Source organism: Erpetoichthys calabaricus, chromosome 2 (assembly GCF_900747795.2).
Source record: "Erpetoichthys calabaricus chromosome 2, fErpCal1.3, whole genome shotgun sequence".
Taxonomy (NCBI): Eukaryota; Metazoa; Chordata; class Cladistia; order Polypteriformes; family Polypteridae; genus Erpetoichthys; species Erpetoichthys calabaricus.
Window position 1 is genome coordinate 81,715,660 of NC_041395.2, and position 22,521 is coordinate 81,738,180.

The window sequence follows — 22,521 nt, forward strand, 5'->3', positions numbered from 1 at the left end:
TCTCACTAAAAATTCTGTATATGCTCTTGACTTACTCTTGTCTGTACAATTCTTAACTGCTGTATTTATTTATATTTCTCTGATTACTTTTAAATAATTTCTGTTTGTAGTTCTGGTTAGATGGAAAACTACATTTCATTTTCATGGTCAGTTTGGAGTCTTAAGAAACTAAAAGGCAGCCAGAATACCTGAAGGAAAATTCCCACATGTCCTGTAAACTGGGCTTGGATTTGAACCCAGGATTCTGAAGCTATGTGGGAATCGAGTTTAGACAGTTGATATGCGATATACAGTAATCAGTATATCAAGTAATACAGTATACAGTAATCAAGTAATCATTTATAAAAAAAAATCATTGTTTTCAAATGCCCATCACTTCTTTAAGAGTGCTTAATAGCTGAGAGGTGAAAGAAAGAATGGTCAGTTAAACTCACACCTGCTTTGATGTCAAAAGTGGCAAAGATTTTAAAACCTGCAAAAACTACACCTCAATTCATTTGTGTTTCAAAAAGTCAAAGAGTGTTACCTGCTCACCGTACACTGTGATTAAGTGCATAGTAATCCGTGGCAGGATGCATTTTTAAAATTACATAAAAAAGGAAAAAAACAGTGTGCTGAGGCTCATGGGGTCTGGGTGACACATGGTAGCATAGCCATGCATCCGATAACAATAGGTTAAAAATAGCCTGGGTTGGTTAAATCGGGGTGAAGGTTCAAGAGAGAAAAAAAAGTGGAAGGAAGGCAGAGCGGCTGGTGGCCCCATGCAGGAGTGAGAGGTTTGGCACTCCACGGGTGTGTCACTCCCGCTGAGCATTAAGGAGTAGCAGGAGCAAACCTGGCAGGGTGGAGGCCGTCTGCTTCTGCAGAGTAGACCATGAGGGTGTGCAGCAGAGACGGGACTATGGATTGAAAAGGACACACTGAGGCTTGTGAATTTAATGAATGGATCCTGAATGTGATTTTAACCTCAGATTTTTGACCTGTTTTGTAGTATTTATTTTTTAATTTTCATGAATCATGCTTTTGTTATAGTTTATTTATTTATTGGAAGGACTGCACTACACTTTACTTTCTGAACACTGGAATAAGCACATTTTGCACCATAGACTTGCCTGTTTGTGTCCTCATTGAGTTGGCTCATCTTGGTAACATGACTATCCATGGTCTTGGGTTCAAGAGGGTTAAAACAGCTGCAGTGAACCTGGACCATCTTATTCACAAGTAGTCTGCTTGGTTATTTTTTTTGATTATATTCAGTTGTGTTAAGTAGGCTAACTAAACTGGAGGTTTATGGCCTTTTATTTGTTAGAGAAGAAAAAGTAAGAAGTGGGCTATGCAGGGATTTGTCTTTGGAGTTACCTTTACCATTTTGAAAAGGTTGTGACTTTAAAGCTGTGCAGCAAATCAAAAGTGACATTCCACCTGATTCAACACACATGTTCTACTTTTTTGCTGTGCAGTCGCCACTCTCATGCTGGTAAATGAAAGCTGTTCCAACCAGCAGTCAAGGAAGTGCATTGTGCTGCACAAGCTTCTTGTTTTTTATTTATTTATTTCCTGGCTCTGTATGTGGTATTGAAGCATGCAACATACTTGCAAATTTTAGGGAAAACGATTAAAAAAGAGAGTACTAATTCTCTGCCATTTTAAAAATAAGCACCTGCATCGATGTAAGAACTAACAGAGAGCCTGTGAGTGCACAGCAAAATGCTGCCCAAACGTTTCTACTTCTTCATAATAAAGCTCTACAATAGCACATCTTAGGATTGCACTGATTTTTAAAAATTAGCTAAGTACAAATGTAAATTATATACTCATATTTTTTTCTGTAAAACATTTAAATAGCTAACAATTCAGAAATACAAATAATTAAATATGCATACAATTTCAACCATTTTGGCTTTATTTGATGTTCAACACACCAGATTTCCTCTAATATCTTAGATCTGTTTATGCAGACCGGACCAGATTATTCTGTTGTTCTCTCAGAAATAATCTGAGTATAGATCACGTTTCCAAAGAGAACATGTCAATGACTAGTAAACACCAAATTTAAGCCTAGTCAGAGCTCCAAGGGTTCATCTAATTATCTATTAGTTTAATGATGGTCACCATCAGCCTTCAAAAAAATCAACCTCATTGTCAATGGTTTATTGCAATTTTAAAATGACTTCTGATGCATGTGGTGCAGCGGGCTGTCAGACTGCTTTATGATAAAACTGATATTTTAATAAACAAAAAGGAGTAATTAACCAACCAGTATTATAAATTCATTTTTATCTTTAATTCTTGTGATGGATTAATTTTAAAATGCATATTTGATTCATATACTATATTATATCTAAGAACTGGATTGGGGCTACTGGGAATTTTGTAGGAGGAGATAGAGATTATTGCTGAGAACAGGGAAGCCAAGTACGGACATACAGCTCTGTGGTCTCATAAGGTTTGAGATGGAAAGTGAAGTGAAGCTTTAGGATTGTGCAGCATTAATTAACCTCATGTCTGAAAACTTATTTGGATTTTTTTTTTCTTTTTCAGTTTTCTTATAATTCCATCAGATTGTGTAGTTTCTTTAAAGCTAAAGCCACCCAACCATGAATTTATGGAAGCATGAGGTGCAAAGGAAAGGCCATGTCTGTTTTGTGTGCTGGTATTTCACAGGAAACACTCTCATATGCTCATGCTGGTCCAATTTGCAGTCACCATTTGACCATCCCCGCACATGTTTGGGTTGTATAAATAAAATGTATTATTATTATTATTATTATTATTATTATTATTATTATTGTGGAAACAAAAACTGGAAAAAAAAACAACTCAGACAAGTGGACAACATGCAAACTCCATAGTATTAGTAATTTCTTAGCAAATATTTATTAATCAGCAGCGACCCTGCATTGAGGACAGGTGGGGTACTGACCACCTCATGAACAGATGAGTCAGTTTTGCAAAAATTAAATATGTTCCATAGACTGCTTCCATAATTTAATTTATTCATAAAATGTTTACAGCTAAACTCAACTTAGTCATCATAATCAAATTTTTCCAATTTTCCACGATATGCTCAATGTAATTTCGTATCTAGAAAATATTTCTTTTTGGAGTGCGTGAACATTTTCTTTGTGTCTGGTGCTGCTAGTCTTTCTCCTGCGCCTTTCAGCCATGAAGTGTTCTCGAGGCCATATCCTTCCTTAACCACCTTCCAATGCCACTGCTGCTGCTATGATCTTCCAAAGAACCTTCCATGAGACTCCAATGATCTTTTCTCTGTCATGTCCACTGCTTGCACATTCTGCCTCAAGCCAAGCACTTGGGATCAATCGCAATACCATCTACAGTTTTTCCCTAACTTCATGAGCTGATCTAAGCCACCATTTCCCACCCTAGCCAGTGTACAGTATTCCAGCAAAGGAGCAGGTTTTGCAAGTGCTGCTCTTTAAGTGTTTGATTATCTGTTACTCTCTCTCTCTCTGCCCATCTCCCATACTCTTCATACTCTTTTATACACACACGCACAAACTGTTCTGAAAATTTGTATTTAAAAAAAAAATCCCGAGCACTTGTTTCAACTTTTTTTTGTTTATAGCTGTTCCCATTTTGGGATTTTGGGAATTTTGGGAATGTTCAAAATTGCTGAATCATAATAATTTGTTATTAATATTATTTTCAGAATTTATAAAAATAATTGTTCCACTTCTGTTGCTGATGGGCTCTACAATGTTGAGTTGCAGACATTGCAAACACATGTTTTGGCTGCTACAGAGCACATTTCCAGAAATACCATAATTAATTAAATTAATGCGACAATATAAAAACTGATGCAGTCAGATAAGTCATTATCTGAGTTAGGAGATATCAGTCTTTAGTTCTTGTTTAATTCTTGTGATTTATATTTGATGGTTTTTGACTCTTTACTTTTGCATTCTTACTTTGATTCTTTGATTAGCATTTTGGTAGGAATAAACAATAGGATGGATCTCAGGTTTCGACTTTGATTGCAGTAAATGTTTCTCTCCTGGTCATCCCAAATTCTCAGCTTTTCCTTGTTTATTAAACTAATGAAATAACCCAGCTGCTTTTATGGATGACATCTGTGTATGGCACCATCTCTGCCAATAGTCTGCAAACAACTTTTTAGCATCTCTCTCCCTGACTCATGTAGCCCTGCCAGAATTTTAATGCCAAAAATGTCATTGCTAGTACTGTTTGTTTTATCATCTTGTATAAAATTTTATTAGTCAGTCCTCATTTCTTACAGAAAATATAGATCTATACAAAGACCATTTTCTTAAGATTCTTTTTTAAATCATGAAATCAAATTAAAATTGGTCAATTTGTGCTATATTGTAATGGAACAGACTCTGTTTGAGACCATCTGCAACAAGTTCTACTTCTCTCTTAGCTCTCAGCATGCCAACATACTGTACAGGAAGTGAAAAATCAGGAACAAAAATCATGCAAAATGTTTAGTAGCCCAGAGAGAAAACATTGTTTAATGGTGATCTTCAATGATCAGTTCAGGGAAGCTGTACATAAGAAACTTCTCTGCATGGTCAGCAAACAGATGACTCAATTTCCTAGCTGTGCTACTTTTAAAGACAGCTATATTAATGTCACTGAGCAGAAGTCAGGAATCATTTTCTAAGTAAACAATCTTGGAGGCTATGGAGGTAAGAGAAAGACACACAAGTTCTGTTTCATGTGATTATATGTGTTTGGTTCTGGTAGGCTTGTGCGAATAAGCATGTTCTTGACAACAACTGAGAAGTCATAACTTGTTGGACCTTAAAATAGGTTGTACCAAGAAGATCACCTGTGTAGATTTAAAAATCAAATAGCTCTGCCTGGTGAAGCTCTTAACATTTATATTTCCTGTGATTCTGTTGAACACATATTGTTGGGTGAAATAGCATAGGTTGGAGTTATTGGTCCCTACGAACAAAGCCAAGTCTATCATAAAGCATTGGATTCACAACAATCCCTAATCCTCTAACAACTCTTTTTTGGGGTAACATATAATGGGACACTACAGCTTAGTAAAAACCTATACCACCTTGCTAGCATGGCATTCCATCTTGGTCAACAGGAAAAATGGTAATCCACCTGTCATAATACATTGGAAAAAGGATTTCCTGTTTTACTTAAACTTGGAAAAAATCAAATTTATTTTGTGAGGAGCAGTTAAAAATTTCTTTAGCGGTAAATAGCCACTTTTTAATGCTGTCCTCAGTTAAGCAAGTCTGTTGAACCATTGAAAACCTTTAGTTCAACATCTGTAATTACTTTTTATTAAATCTTTCTGTTTCTCAGCACTATAGATGGGTGATGCAAGGGGCATCTGATCACAATAAGCTGCAGTATGGTAGGTCCAAGTGGTCTGTAATTTACTCATTGTAATGCAATTCTTAATATTAATCATGTATTAAAAAATCAAAGTGATGAATTTCTGAGTCATACAGGTATCATAGCCTACAGCATCTCACCTAAGGTTCTTTGGACCCCTTAAATTTGGTGGTTGTCCTCCAGGATTTCTTGCTGATGACCCAACAACTTAATTATAAAACACCTTTTCAGGTCATACCCCCACACAAACTTCTTCCAGCAGCTTACAACTCCACCACACTGCCATTTGGTTCAGCCTACTGCATTAGCAATGTGGTAAATTCCTTTGGGTTGGCCTGTTGACTGTGCAGAACTGTCCTTATTATAAAGCCCTCCCTAAATTAGTTCTAGTTCTTTGTAGCTTGTTGAAGATGATATTCAAGCATTAGAAGCTATGGCTTTTTGTTCCTCCCTTAATCAAATGGTAGGTGAAATCCAAAGATATTCAGCCATGCTGAGTCTTGGAGAATATAACAGGCAGGTAAATGTAATGGTATAGCTGTTGTATTAATAACATTGAAAATGTATTCCTCGTGAAACTGATATAGATTAATTTTTACTGTTTATGTCATTTTGAGTTTAACACTTTTGGAAATTGCTGTCCCTCCTTTACATGCTAGACATTCTGCATGTTCCTTGACATTGAATATATTGACATGTGTAGCTGTGCAAACTAAAAATGCTTAGAAGTCAGCTTTTTGTCTTAAATGACTCCTTGTCCCAGTATCTCATCCCCATGCTGTACAATAACTATCATAATTTCCACTTTACACACATAACTTGATAGTTTTTTCCAGATTTCCATAAATCTTTTAGTAAAATATATAATCTTGAATACTCTCCCATAGCATGTGATTTACTATTCAGTTGAAAGAATTCCTTATTCCAGTGTTCAGACTATGTACAATTTCCTAGTTTCCCATAATTAACAGCCCCCCTTCCCTGCCTACATGCAGATCAAGACTAGCCCATTTCTTCTAGCGAGACCTTCTCAAATTGGGTTGCTGTACATTCACTTCCTTTTATTTTATTTTAATGTAATTTCCTCACATGAGGTTACACTTGCTGGCATTAAATTTCATCTGCCATATGTCAGGAAACTCAGAGAATAATTTCCAATATCTGACAACTTCAGCCACTACTTCTTATTTCCCCTTAAACCTTCAACAGCCTGGGCAGCATTGTGCCTTTTCCTTTATTATACATTCCTGCTGATGTACAAGATTAAAACTGATCACATTTCTGTTTACATCGTCCTGTGTGATAAGAGTATTGGAACTCTTTTGTAACATAATAGTACTTCTGAGAACTTAATTCAATACAATTCCTAAAAATTTCAAATGGTAACAATAATCAGGGTAAGATGATACTGTATAAAGCAAAACTAGAATAGTAGCTAAATACAATTTGGCAAAGCAGCAACCAATAGCTTATTTTGTCAGACTACCAATAAAGGCAGGAAGCCAACTCTTATTTAATACAAAACAGCTAACACCTTCTTTAAAACCCCTTGGAAAGAAAAAGAATGATGTTGGAGTCTGTGACAGATTAACATGCTAGTCTAGGTGCCAATATAGTCGGACAGTACTAAGGGAAACTGCCCAGCTGCACAAACCTAAGAGAAGTAAACTGCAGAGACGCTTACCAACTAAAGGAGATGAACTGATCAAAAATCTTTAGGGAATACATCTTAAACTGACAACAAGGGGGACTCTTGAAATCAAGAAAATATCTAGGCTTAAAAGTAGAACCAGTAGTATCCAGATGTACTTCAGTGTTAATGTCACTTCAAGAACTGTATTCAGCACAGAAGACAAAAACGGAAACCACACAAAGCATGGTTGTTATTTTTATTTTGTACATGGGGTCCAAAGAAAACAGCTGTATTAGTCATTTAGAAGAAATGGGGTCATGTTTAGACCATAATTTCAGTAACAGAAAATTTTGCTTACAGGGTCTTTTTATTAGCAACATCCTGGTATTGCTCAGAAGGACCTGGAAAAAGGAGATAAGAATAAGGCGGCCTGCTTGTCTAACCAAGGTAGTGGAGGTCCTTAAAAAGCCAGCTCAGTATTATACTAATAGAAAATGAGGTCATAAAGCAAATTACCATAACGTTTTGCTAGTTGCATGGCAGTGGTTTATAAGGACTAAGACTAAGGAAGTACAGGTGAAAGCTGCTTAAAGGCCAATTTTATGGAAAAAATAGGAAATATTTCTTTACAAAGAGAGCTATAGATTCTTTGAACAAGTTACATTAAGTCAAATACAAACTTAGTCATATTTTGAAAATGTGAGTAAATGGGAGTTGACAAGCTATGTTGGGCTGAATGGCATTTTCTAGTCCACTTAGATATTTCAAGGTCACAAGGCTCAAAGTGTCTAACCCAATAGCACTGGATAGCAGGCAGAACCCGACCACTGGGCAGGCTGCCATAACATCTCACAATGCACACACCACATACTGTATACTGTATGGTGTTAATTTAGTATAGCCAATTATCCCAACATGCACATGTTTGGGAGGAGTAAGGCCGGGTTTATACTTCACGCGATGCATGCTGCAGCGGACACTCCTGCTACGCAAGCGGTTTACTGTTTATACTTGCTTGCCTAATCTGGAGGAATCCACCTGGTGGCGGTGTGAGATATTATCACGGTGAGAACAGGTTCAGCTTCTCTGTGTTGTGAATTGCCTGGAACACCCATTAAATTCCGATGACACCTTACCGCAATATCTCTGAAAAGGATGTTTAATGATTACATCCATCAATCCAGGGATGCGCCCATTCCAGCAAGCATTGGGCACGAGGCAGAAACAGTCCCTGGACGGGGCTTCAGCTCATCGCAAGGTGAAGTAGGTGCGTCCCCTGGAGCATGCATCACGTTGCATGAAGTAACAGTATGTGGAGGAAAATGCACAAAAGAATATTGCAAAACTTCATATCTGCTTTTGGACTGGAATTTAAACCAAAGACTCCAGAGTTTTTTAATAACTACACCTCAATTGACTGTTGACTGGTTGGTTTCGTCCGTTTATAGGAGATGGACGTCTGAAGCAGAGCTCCGCTAGCAGCGGCTTTATTTTCCCACGTATTTCATATTATTTAGAGGTATCCTGTATTTAACCTGACCAAGGAACTTCCACTACAATATACAAGCATGAGTAACAAGAAGAAAAGTCAGAAAGAACCAGAAAAGAAACTTAAAGCTGCATCAAAGTCCGGACAGACTTCCGGCCTGAGTGCAAGTGTAAGGTATGGCCTCACGGAGACTGACCTGGAACAGGCAGAAGAGTGCGCAGAATTCCTGGGACCCCCGCTCCATTGTATCGTCTCCAGTCGAGAGTGAAAATGGGAGCAAAGGCGCAAGTGATATAGGTCGCGAGGGATCGCCGATTTCTGAGGATCATTCGAGACTAGAAAGGGCTCTACAGGACGTGCTCTCATCTACTCATCGCGAGCCTGTAACAGGAGCTGCATTTTCACTTGCGGAGCACGAAAGCCGAAGTGAACTGTCCGAACTGAAAGAGATGATCGCTACACAGAAAGAGATGATCGCTACACAGTCCACTGCCATGGTTACGGCCATGAAGGAGCTTAAGAAAGATAACACAAATGATCTTAAGAAGGTGGCCATTGAGCTCAAGAAGGATAACAAAGATAAGGAAACGCGTTTATTTAAACGTTTTGACGTGAACTTTAAAGATATGTTGGAGAAATTAGTGGAACACATTGAAGAAACTAATTCCAAACTGAAAAGGCTTGATGATCATATTAATGACGTTTCAGATCAGCTGGAAGACGTTAAGCAGGGACTCACGGCTCGAGTGGAAACAGCGGAACAACTGGCATCTAACACCGATGAAAAAGCCACAGCTGCGAACTCGGAATGCAAAAAACTTGGAGACAGACTTGCAGCCCTGGAGGATGGGTGCAGAAGAAATAATATAAGAATTGAGGGTATACCTGAGAAACGAGAAAGCTCAAGCCCAGTGAAATTTGCAGTAGAATTACTGTCTAAAATAATTGGAGATGACTTTAAACTCAACATTGAGATAGCCACGGCTTATCGCACAAAGATACCAAGCGCCTTTAAACCTAGGTCTTTTATTGTCCGCTTTGAGCGACTAAGATGTAAGCTTGATGTGATGGCACTTCTCAGACACAAGCAAGAGATTATATTCGAAAATAATCTTATTCGTATTTTTCCCGACTTCTCACCATCAACAGCTGCAAAACGCAGATCCTACATCGACATTAAAAGGATGCTACGGAAAGCCGATATCAAATACAGCCTCTTGTATCCTGCCAAACTGAAAGTGGAAGTTCAAGATCGACATTATATTTTCTTCAGCAAAGAAGAAGCTGAAAAAGAACTAAAGAAGCTGTTTCCGACACTTTTTTGAAAGTTAATAAAGAGCCGTATTCTATCAAGGCACGGGAAGGACCTATGATCTGATCTCTGGATCCATGTTTAAAGAGACTGGTATTATAATTATACATCCCTTATTTTTTTTTTTTTTTTTTTTTTTTATCTGGACTTTATATGTTATATGTTTATGTTTTAATCAGAGTTATAGAGTTATAGACGTGAGTGTGAAAATGTGGAAGTGATTAAAGTAGGATTCGTTTTATTTTTTTTATTTTTTTTATTTTATTATACCTTAAAGTAGACTGTTTAACTTCATACCCTTGGTTTATTGCTTGTTCTACTATTTATACAATTACCATTATACTATTACAGTAGGAATTACCAGGTTTATCCTAGACTAGTTTTTAAAATCATTCCCAGGGTTGTTTTTTTTTTTTTTTTTTTAATCTTAATATCTTAACTTAAAAGCGCTGAAGATTATTTCAAGCTTAAATATTGTTAATGAGAACATTTTCGGCAGATAGTATTAAGAATTTAACTGCAAAAGATATCTCTGTTTTAATTCTGTAACGCCGCTGCAGGGTGGGGTTTGTTTTGTTTTGGACGTGCTCTGTCTCTTCGTATGTCAGAGGACTGGAACATCGCGAAGTGGGATCTAGCCTCATGTGGGGAGGCAAAATGGGGGGGGGGGGGGATAAAGGGGGGAGAGAAGGAGAGCAGGTTATATCTAATCTATTCTTGTAATTCTTATAATTATAAATATCAATGCAACAATAGGCTAAAATGCAATAACTCATGGGGAATCTTGAAACTAAGATTAAAACTGCCATATTACCAATTAAAACTATAAATGACATTAAAAACTCAGAATCAATGTCTCCATGATGGGACAGTTAACTTTGTGAGCTGGAATGTTAAAGGCCTGAATCACGAATTAAAGAGAAAGAAAGTATGCTCTCACCTAACAGGCTTAAACGCTAAAATAGTATTTCTACAGGAGACCCACTTACTAACCAAGGATCAGTTCAGATTACAAAAAGACTGGACTGGCCAAATGTTCCATTCTAGCTTTATAAAGAAAACTAGAGGGGTGGGAATTCTCATACATAGAACAGTTCCATTTGTAGCATCAGAGGTAGTGTCGGACCCTGAAGGGAGATATGTGATGGTCATGGGCAACTTATATAACAGTAAAATGATTTTGATAAATGTTTATGCACCCAATGTTAATGATAAGGAATTCATGCAAAATCTATTTGCATCCATTCCCAATGTGAACACTCATAAAATTATAATGGCTGGGGACTTTAATTGTGTTTTAAATCCACTCTTAGATAGGACTCCTGTGACAGGGGGGACGACATCTAATACTGCAAAGATAATTACACAGTTTTTAAATGATCACAACTTATCAGACCCCTGGAGGTTTCTTAACCCAAACTCAAGAACATATTCGTTCTACTCACCAGTGCATTATAGCTACTCAAGAATTGATTATTTTTTTATAGATAATAATTTCCTGCCTACAATTAAATCATGCAAATATGACACAATTGTTATCTCTGACCATGCCCCTCTAGTCTTGGAGCTAAAATCATTAAGCCCCTCACACTCACCTCGCAGATGGCGTCTTAACCCTCTTTTATTGGCAGACGAGAACTGCACAGAATTTATATCCAAACAAATCAGCTTCTTCCTAGAGACAAACACGTCCACAGAGGTTTCTGCAGGAACACTCTGGGAAACTCTAAAGGCCTTCTTAAGAGGCCAGATTATTTCATATCTTTCCCATAGAAATAAATTAGAAACCAGGAAAGTGTCAGAGCTAAGAAATGAAATTACTAGAATAGATGAAGAACAAGCCAGGCGTCCAAGTGAAGCTCTTCACAGGAAAAGGCAGGCCCTGCATACAGAACTTAACATCTTAACAACTAAAGAAACTGAACAACTTATTTATAAGTCTAGACCAGGGGTGGGCAGATTCAGTCCTGGAGGGCCGCAGTGGCTGCAGGTTTTTGCTCCAACCCAATTGCTTAATAAGAAGCCCTTATTGCTCAAGTAACACTTCAGCTTCACTTTAGTTGTCTCGCTCATTAAGATTTTGAACCCTTATTGCTTATTTTAGTCTTAAACAGCTGTATTCTTGGTTTTTAATTGCTCCTAATTAGCAATACCATGCAAATGACAAAAGAGACCAGCATTTCTCCATTTAGCTGGTTTTCATTTACACCTGTGTGTATTTATCACACACTATTTGGTTTAATTAAATACTTGGAAGGAAAGTGAAGAGAAAAAAGTGAAGCACTGAGAATTACTCATCTGTTTTAGACTTCAAATCATTTGGACGATATCCTTAGAAAGGAAAATAAATCTAGGATATGAGAATGACCTGACATGGCAGAGTTAAAGCACTAACAAGCCATGCAATTAAATAATTGGCAAGGATTGGTTTTTAATTAAGCAACTGGGTTGGAACAAAAACCTGCAACCACTGCGGCCCTCCAGGACTGAATCTGCCCACCCCTGGTCTAGACAGCATTACTATGAACACGGAGAAAAAGCTAATAAGCTTTTAGCTCAACAAATTCATAAACAAGAAGTTCACAATGCAATACCAGTAATCACCAACAAGAATGGAGAAGAAATCATCGACCATAATAAAATAATGCACACATTTAGAGATTACTATAAGTCTTTATATTCCACTGAGCCCAAAGAAGACAACACGCAATCTAATGCATTTCTGGATAATTCACAAATACCACAAATAGATGCTTCAAGTGCTGAGGAACTGGATAAACCTCTAATGCTAACAGAATTACTAGACGCTATAAAGTCACTACAAAGCGGGAAATCATCAGGCCCTGATGGTTACCCCGTAGAGTTTTATAAGAAATTCTCCACTCAGCTAGCTCCACTCTTATTGGCAACATTTACAGAAGCTAAAGACCACCAAATACTACCTCAAACATTTCGACAAGCATTAATCACCGTCTTTCCTAAACAAAATAAGGACTTGTTACAATGTGCATCATATAGACCAATTTCACTCCTGAATAATGATGTTAAGATACTCTCAAAAATCCTAGCTAGAAGGATGGAGAAAGTGCTGCCCTCGGTAATATCACAAGATCAAACTGGATTTATTAAATGCCGACATCTATCTTCAAATCTCCGACGCTTGTTTAATGTTATATATTCACCAGCAAAATCAAACACCCCAGAGATATTACTATCATTAGACGCAGAAAAGGCATTTGACATGATCGAATGGAATTACCTTTTCACTGCATTGGAGAAATTTGGGTTTGGCCCGAATATTTGTGCTTGGATCAAACTACTGTATACCAGTCCAGAAGCTTCAGTTTGTAATAATAACATTTGCTCAGACTACTTTAAACTAGAACGTGGTACCAGACAAGGATGTCCCTTGTCGCCACTGTTGTTTGCAATCGCTATTGAACCACTGGCGGTTCACTGCCGAAATTCTTATCAGATAAAGGGGATTGTCAGAGAAGGACTGGAACAGAAAATTTCTCTATATGCAGATGATATGGTCTTATATATATCGGACCCAGAAAACACTGTCCCTGTTGTTTTAACAGCACTAACAGAATTTCAAAAGATATCTGGTCTTAGAATTAATCTGAATAAAAGTATACTCTTTCCAGTGAATTCACAAGCATATAATATTAGATTAGACACCCTACCTTTTACCATAGCAGATCAGTTTAAATACCTAGGGGTAAATATCACAAGTAAACATAAAGCTCTTTATCAACAAAATTTTGGCGTCTGTATGGAAAAAATTAAGCAAGACTTGCATAGATGGTCAACCCTTCATCTCACTCTAGCCGGAAGAATTAACATTGTTAAGATGAATATCCTTCCTAAACTTCTCTTTTTATTTCAAAACATTTCAATATATATCAATAAAATCGTTTTTTAAACAGTTAGATTCAATAATAACCTCATTCATTTGGAACTCAAAACACCCACGTATCCGAAGAGCGACCCTACAAAGACCTCAGGCAGAAGGTGGCATGGCTTTACCTAATTTTCAGTTTTATTACTGGGCAGCAAACATACAAGCCATAAAAACCTGGACACAAATAAATGAACATACACAGGCTTGGTCCGCAATAGAAGTAAAATCCTGTAGTACTTCTTTATATTCCCTGCTCTGCTCTCCAATAAATGAAAGTTATCACAAATATACTAATAACCCAATTGTGCTTTACTCACTCAGAATATGGAACCAAATTAGGAAGCATTTTAAGATGGAAAATCTTTTATCAGTGGCACCTCTGCAAGAGAACCACCTCTTTCAACCTTCACAAGTATATCCAGTTTTTAATACCTGGAAAAGTTTTGGGATTAAAATGCTCAGAGATCTTTATATAGACAACATATTTACATCTTTTGAACAATTACGTTCAAAATTTAACCTCCCAGCTACACATTTCTTTTACTATCTTAAAATTAGAAATTTTGTTAAACAGAAATTGCCCGATTTCCCCCACCTTGCACCCTCCACAATGCTGGAAAAAATACTGCTCAATTCCGAGGAAACAAACACTATTTCCGCAATATATAAAATCTTATTAGAGTCCCTACCTTTCAAAGATCCAAGAGGACATTGGGAAGAAGATCTCTTAATCAATATATCAGAAAAAGAGTGGAAGGTAGCAAAGCAGAGAATTCACTCGAGTTCTATATGCGCAAAGCATAGAATTATTCAACTAAAAATTATATATCGAGCTCATCTGTCTCGCTTAAAACTGTCCAAAATGTTTCCAGGCCAGGATCCAACCTGCGAGCGCTGCAACCAAGCTCCTGCCTCACTGGGTCACATGTTCTGGGCCTGCACCAAACTAACATCATTTTGGACAAAAATTTTTAAGTGCCTCTCAGACAGCCTTAGTATCACAATCCCTCCTAACCCACTAACAGCTGTGTTTGGTGTCCTTCCAGATGGACTGGAATTGGAGAAGGACAAGCAAACGGTGATTGCATTCACTACACTCTTGGCACGCAGACTTATTTTGTTAAATTGGAAGAATCCTAATTCTCCTCTGATAAGTCAGTGGGAAACCGATGTTTTATATTATTTGAAATTGGAAAAAATCAAATTTTCAGTTAGAGGATCTGTACAAAATTTTTTCAAAACATGGCAGGATTTAATCAATATTATTTTAGAATAAGAGAATTAACTATTATTGCATTTAACTCCCTTCTCTATCTCTTATTTATATAGATATTTTCTTCTCCCCTTCTTTTGTCTAATGTTGCCTTATTAAAAAGCTTAAAGCAATTTTCCTTTACCTAAGCTCTCCTTCTCAGGGGTGGGGTTTGATTTGTCTTCAAATTTGTTGGGTTATAAATTGATCTGTTTGTATGGAATGATTACAATGAAAATTAATAAAATAAAAATATTAAATTGACTGTTTTTGTTAAAAAATACAAGGTTCTTTCTCTTATTTTGTTATTTTTTTCAATTTACTGGCATTCCCAAAAATCATCATTTATGTTTTAGGGTTTAATGTATAGTCAAAATATCAGAATCAGAAAACTTTATTAATCCCGAAGGAAATTACTTATGTTACAACTTAACAACAGACAAGGGACATGTTACACTAAGACAACGTATAAAAGTAATCATGTAAATATAATAAAGTATAATAAATGTAAGTCTCAAATGAAAATACAGAGTGTTGCACCTTAAGTTAATATTGTACATTTTGAGAACAAATAAGGTTATTCTCATGTGAAGAGCAGACAATTTATTGCACAAGAACAGATAGTATGTTGCACATTTCAAGTACTTGAAAAATTGTACCTGGATATCCAATAAGGAAAAAGGGTAATAGCTTAAAGTGTGGGTGAGTGACCGGAAAAGGAGTTATAGAGTCTGATGGCTGTCGGGAGGAAGGATTTCCTATGACGTTCAGTAGAGCACTTAATGCTAGTCAGTCTACTGCTGAAAACGCTCCTCTGTCCAACCACAACACTATGAAGTGGGTGATTAACATTTTCAATAATAGACCGAAGCCTACAGATTCTCTGATCTGCCACAGTTTCCAAGCTGTCCAGTTTCTCTCCTACCACAGAGGCAGCCTTCTGAATTAGTTTGTTTAGTCTCCTGATGTCTGCCACTTTCATGCTGCTCCCCCAGCATGCCACAGTGAAGAAAATGGCACTGGCCACCACGCTGTTATAGAACATCCGCAGCATAGTGCTGCTGACACTAAAAGATCTGAGCTTGCGTAGGAAATACAGCCTACTTTGACCCTTCTTATATATGGTCAGCAAGTTCCTGGACCGGTCTAGCTTATTGCACATATGCGCCCCTAGATACTTGTATTCCTCAACAATCTCCACCTCCACACCCCTAATAGACAGGGGAGTGGCTGGAGATCGCGATATAAGAAAATATAAGCTTTTCTTTCCCAAATTTGACAAAGAAAATGAACTCCTACGTTCCTTAACAGAAGTGTCTTATGTTGGACTGATGCCTCATCCAGGATTATTGGTTGATTCCACCCAGTACTGCTGGGTTCTTATAACAATGAATTAGATAAAGTAGGTATGAGACTTAATGTATGGATGGATAATGGATACTCCGGGTTAACTCAAACTGACACAATCTTGAGCGGTAATTTATTTTTTTTCATACATACATAAGTATTCAGACCCCTTCAATTTTTCAAATTTTGCTGTGCTGCAGCCGTGTGCTAAAATCATTTAATTCGTTATTTCCCCACATGAAGCAACACTCAGTATTCCCAAATGACAAAACAAAAACAGGATCTTAGAAATTGGTATAAATTTATTATAAATTAAAACCTGAAGTATCACATTGGCACAAGTATTAAGCCCCTTTGCTATGGCACTTGAAATATGGCTCAGTTGCATCCCATTCTATTCATCATCACTGAAATGTTTCTATACCTTGTTTGGCTTTCATCTGTGGTCAACTCAATTGACTGGACTGGTCGGGATTAGGAAAGGTACATATCTTTATAAAAACGGAGGTTAAACTGAGGGAGTAAACACAACACATAAGCTAGAATAAAATAAAAAATTATATGTCCCTCTCTATCTTTTCTCACTCTTCTTGCTATATCTAGGAGGTTTCAAGTGTCATTTAAGCAATTGCCAAATAGAATAACTCCTTCCTTCCTCTCAGCCTTCCTTTTTATTAGTCTAACTGAGGAGGTGGAGGTCCTTATAAAGCTCTTCTCGGGAATGCTTCTAGTGCCACTTCTACTTATTTCAATTACAAAGACCCTTTGTGGGATCAGTAGAATACTGATTCTGGTCACTAGTGCCCTGGGGTGCTTTTGCTCCCATAGAACTCAACCCCAGGGAATACACAAAAACTCAATCTCCACTTTCTTTCTTTCTTTCTTTCTTTCTTTCTTTCTTTCTTTCTTTCTTTCTTTCTTTCTTTCTTTCTTTCTTTCTTTCTATCTATCTATCTATCTATCTATCTATCTATCTATCTATCTATCTATCTATCTATCTATCTATCTATCTATCTATCGCAAGTGTATTGCCATGCATTTTGGAACAATTTGGTTGAATTGCTTTCAACAGAAACAAAAAGTCCAATGCCTTGGAATTCAATGAGTCTTGAAAAATGATAGAATAAAATGAATGTAAAATCTTATAGAACTCCATAAATGCTCAGTTATTTTAGGAAATATGGCGTCCCTGTTATAACTGAGACATTGTATCAGCTTTCTCACACCAGCTCCATTTAGTTTAGGATGTTGGGGGAGCCACAGCCGATCTCAGAATCTGTGAGTGTAAGGTAAGCACCAGATCTGGATGAGGCGCCAGTCAGTTGCAGGGCACACTCACGCACGCTGGATCAGCAGCACAAGCCTTGCTTACATCAAATAACAGTGTAGCTCCTAAAATAAAGTCCTGAAAAACACCACTGTAAATTTTTATTAATTTCATTGACCACAGCTTGCACTGCTTCCATGTAACCCAGTAGTATAGAATGAGACACTGTGACAAGCATTTTTCTGGTAACACAACTTAATTACATTGTGTGCTTTCTTTTCTTCCAATATCTTTTGCTAATTTAAACAAAATGTTCAAGTAGAAAAACTGATAAAAATAAAAATGAAGTATGCCTCACATTTAATGTGAAATTTTATAAATCATTGTGTGCTGTAACTTGAACACTAAACAGTGAAAAATTTTTTGGCATGGAGCCGATAAATGTTTGCCCAAGTTTTACTGCCCTAGGAACGTTATGTGATATCATATTAATTAAAATACAAATCCTTTAGTAACTCTGCAAAATGAAATACTTCAAAAAAGAATTTTGTGAGTTACACCCAGTTTGGATGTAACTACTGATTGAAGAATGTTCTATAATAATACACATGCGTTAAACATAGGCTGATAAGAAAAGTCTGAGCAGCTTGGAAGTTTGCAACATTATTAATTCCAGTAAGCCCTTTTTTATGTGTATATTTGTTATTACAAAGCTCTGTCTGATCCTGTGATGATTCAGATGTTTGCAAAAATCGAAAAGTAACACTATCCTACATGTAAACTAAAAGAAATCAAAACTACAAAATTGCAGCCATTCAGAACATGACATAATCTTTAGTTAAGAAGTTAAGGGAAAGCTCAGCATTGCTCTCTGCTTAACTACCTGTGCCTAACTATCAACATATAATGGCCAGAAGTGGTTGTTCAACTGGGATAAACTATTTTTCCTCCAGGTAAGCTGTGATGCAGTTCATGTTTGACATAATCACAGATGCCAGTCCCTTTAAAAGGAAGAAGATCATCAGGAATGCAGTACTTCTAGGGATCATGAGATGCTACTATTGCTGTGTTTACATGTTCTCAGACTGGCAGTAAATACAAGTTTCCAATGTCAAAAATACCACATGAATGCTCTATGAACTTGGAGCGCAACTTGGACAATTCAGAGAAAACAAAGTTACTTGAAATATCCAAGTTGTGATGTAACACTGACCTTTCACCCTTAGCTGTTTGCATAAAATAAAACAGGAAACTTAGTCAGCCAGAAGTGCTTTTTTTTTGGTCGAACTGCATTTGTAACAAAGTGATACACATTTAATACATTTATTTTGCTCTTTATTTGCACGTAAAATGCTATTTATCTTTAATTGACTTTTTGTTTTTTTTGCAGACGAACTAACAAATCAACAGCAACCTCACATTTCTCCGAATAGTCCGACCAGTAACCCATGTGAGTGCACTGCAGTGGGAAGGTGAAATGTTAAACTCAAAGCTTTGAATAGGTCGAGCGCAGATGAATGCAGCATATGGCCTGACAACCTTGGGTTATATAGAGGCATCTTTTACCCTGACGTTATTCCAGCAAAGAGCTAGAAGGAGCTCCATGGTAGAATCAAGCAGAGACAATAGGTAAGGGAAGAGAGTGAAAGAACAGTAGGATGGAGAGAGTTTGAGAACATTTTCTGTTGCTGTGAAACTATATACTGTAAATGGATTTAACAGGATCTTCTTGCTTTTTTATTCAGTTTTTTCATTTATTTCTGTTTTGTTCACATTGTTTTGCTTAGCACCTGATCACAGATTGTTTCTATGGCTTTAAAGTAGCCATGACGTTGTGACTTTGTTATGTCACAGCTCTGAAGACTGTGGAGTTTTGTGAACTCAGGTTTTGATATTTGTACCTAGTTTTAGTAATTTTGGCCATTTGTATAATTTTGTTTTTTATAGCATTGTATTTATTTACTGTTTCTCTATCCATTTTCTTTATCAAGGATGCTTCCATTTTGTTCGTCCTTCACATTAGAAAGCTTACCTTATGTTAGTGTCTTAATCAGTGTGGCATAACATTATGAAGGGAAAGGTATTTATTATGGCAGCACACCACTTCTGTCATCCCAGGTTTTGAATTTCAAAGAAAATAAATCATCTGTGGTGTAGTTTGTTATGCTTTATAAGACTTCCTAAAAACAAAATGTTGACAATCTATTGAATCTGGGATAATATCTTGGCTTTGGTGATTTTGGTTTAATTTTGTATTTCTGCCTGTTATGACCTCAATTTAGTTTTATGATTTAATTTCTTGATCACATTTTTTCAATCTGTCATCCCCACTTAGGCAGAGCAAAAATGATCATTTTCCACATAAAAGGATGCCTAGAGAAACAACTAAAATTGTTGGGCCTTCTGTTTTATTTAGAATGTCTACACGTCACATCATTTTGGCACTGTGATGCCTATTTGTTTGTGCATGTTGCACATTGTTCTTTGTGCTCATTGACTAATCTATTTGCACTTATTTTATTTATTTATTGACAGCACATTTGTATTCTCTTGTCCTGTTAGGAAGTACTATAGCTAATGCAATCTGCAGTTACTGTGACCTCATAGGATAAGATAAGCAAAGCTCTACTATGCCACTTTCAAAACGTTTATTTGTCTCTATGTTGTTATCAATACCTGAGTGGCATACGTTTGGCCACCAAAAGTGCCATTGGAACAAATTAATTAATCAAGTGACAGAGACTTGGGTAGGGAAGTCAGTCATAGCAAAAGTATGTAACACTAAAATCAATAGACTGTGTGTGAAAATTTAGTCATAAATAAAAAAAAGATTTTTATAATCTGACTGCCATTACATCAAAGGCCCCATAGCAGCCATGTAACATTATGGCAACCAGATACACAAAATGGTTGAATGTTTTAAAAAGTGTTTGGTGTTCATTGTATGTTTAAAAAAGGGAGCATATTGTGATACACATGTTTGTGGCATATTTACAGCTACGGTATATCTGATGGAGTGGAGCAAATGAAAAACAGATGGCCCCTAATACATCACTGTCAGTATCTAGCCAAGCTTCTAAGAGAATGAAATGATCGTCATGCAGTGATATATCATTTAGAAAAGCAAAAGAGTCAAGAAAATCACTACACATGGGAAAACTCTGGCAACCATCACCATGTGAGAATTTGTGAGTACAGGAGCAACCATAGCATTCCAGAAATGAAAATGTTGTCTGTAAACATATGTCAGCTCTGAGCGAAATTCCCATGTATGTTTGAAACTGCCTTTTTGACCCAGTATGCCAGTGTTCACATAATAGTGTTTTAGTGTTGTGTTGAAGGTTGTTTTACGTGTTACACAATTACTTTTCATTTTGGATTTTGTCAGTGTTTCTCACTTGAACAGTTAACGTTTAAAGACAATAAGTCTATTTTATCTAACCTAACCTAATCTAAGCAGTATTGGGTACTTGAAGGTATGATGTAGTTTTTTCTTCTTCATACTTTAATTACTGTATATACAAATGAGTAGAATGCTTGAAAGCTTCTAAAGAAAATATACTGTACTTCTAATCTACATTTACACTTCCATTGAAAGAGAACATAGTTTCTGAACAAATGCTGTAAGTGAATGCGGCAAATGATAAATACACATGATCTAATGTAGTGGAAAGCTGATTTTATAATTCAATACGTGATGTTTAATGATCATCCAACTACTGTAAATAATTCTGTTCAAAATATGGGTAGTGGAGAGGATAAAGACTGCTGCTGCTCAACTCCATCGTGGTCACTGAATTTTAAGTGTTCTCCCTGCATTTATTTGCATGGCTCTTCTCCAATTTCCTGTCATGTACAAATTACGATCATCAGCAAGGCTACATTTGTCCAGTGTGGCTTAGGTTGACCTTGCAATAGAGTGCCAGTTAATAGGGATAGTTAAAGAGTTTTGACAAAGTGACAGTAAAATTGTGCAGTTGTGAGACTAACTAAAAAGAGTTTCGGGAAGTTTTAAAGGATTTTTTGTGGTGTAAAATGAGGAATATGGTATCATTTATGCTTCTGAATTCACCTGTGTTCTTCTCTGCAGTTGCATAACAAATGTAATCTGTCACACACCAAGTGATGTGAACAAATTTTTAAAATTGTGACATACTGAATATTTTCCCTACAAAGACACAGCAAAACCCACCATTGTGCATATTGCCGTGTTTTCTCCAGAAGAAAATCTCACAACATAAGAAGCTGCAGCATTACACAGCAAGCACCTTTTCCTGTTCTTTGTTTTTTTGCTGATGAAGTTGAGGATATGCATGCTCCAAGGGACATGGAGCTTTATTTTCTGTCTCCAATGTATCTTTAGCATCATGATAGGTTAGGAATTCATTATCAGTACAAATACATTAAACATCTAATTGCTCAATAAAATATCTACATAAGATGAGCCCAGTGATTTTTTTTCACTGAAGATTTTAATTTACATACTAATACTAAATGACAGACAAATTTAGATTTATTGCACAAAAACAATTCCAGTCATTAAATAAATGCCTTTCTTGTATCGACGGCACACATTTTGCTGGAAACACAATTCAAAGTACCAAATTCAGTTTTGCTCAAATCATTTTGTTCATTGCTAGTTTAAAATGCTAAATGTGGAGAGCTCTTTTTCAAAATAAACTACTCACTAGTGACTATTTACAGTAGATGTTGACACATTGATCACTTTATATTATTATAGGGAGCATGTAAAAGAAAGCGACACACACCCACCCACACACAATGAGGTTTAAGGACTCCTTGAGCCATTTATTTCAGCTTGAAGTATTTACAAATGAGTTATATGTGTTCTCCCAGTGTTGTGACCATGGCAAACACCATTCTTTAAGCTCTGGTGTTGTGGCCCCCAGAACATGCCATCACCTTTTCAATATTTCTGGTGTTTTGGCCTTACACATAAATCCTCTC

At 36.7% G+C, this 22,521-nt stretch overlaps 1 protein-coding gene across 1 annotated transcript in view; it reads left to right on the plus strand.

Moving 5' to 3' along the window:
* The window catches only part of tlr18 (toll-like receptor 18), a 100,628-nt gene that overhangs the window by 13,457 nt on the left and 64,650 nt on the right, over positions 1 to 22,521 (plus strand). The window contains exon 2 of the mRNA XM_028793972.2: positions 18,944 to 19,182. The gene's annotated coding sequence lies outside the window, so the exon portion shown is untranslated. The remainder of the gene's footprint in view (positions 1 to 18,943; positions 19,183 to 22,521) is intronic.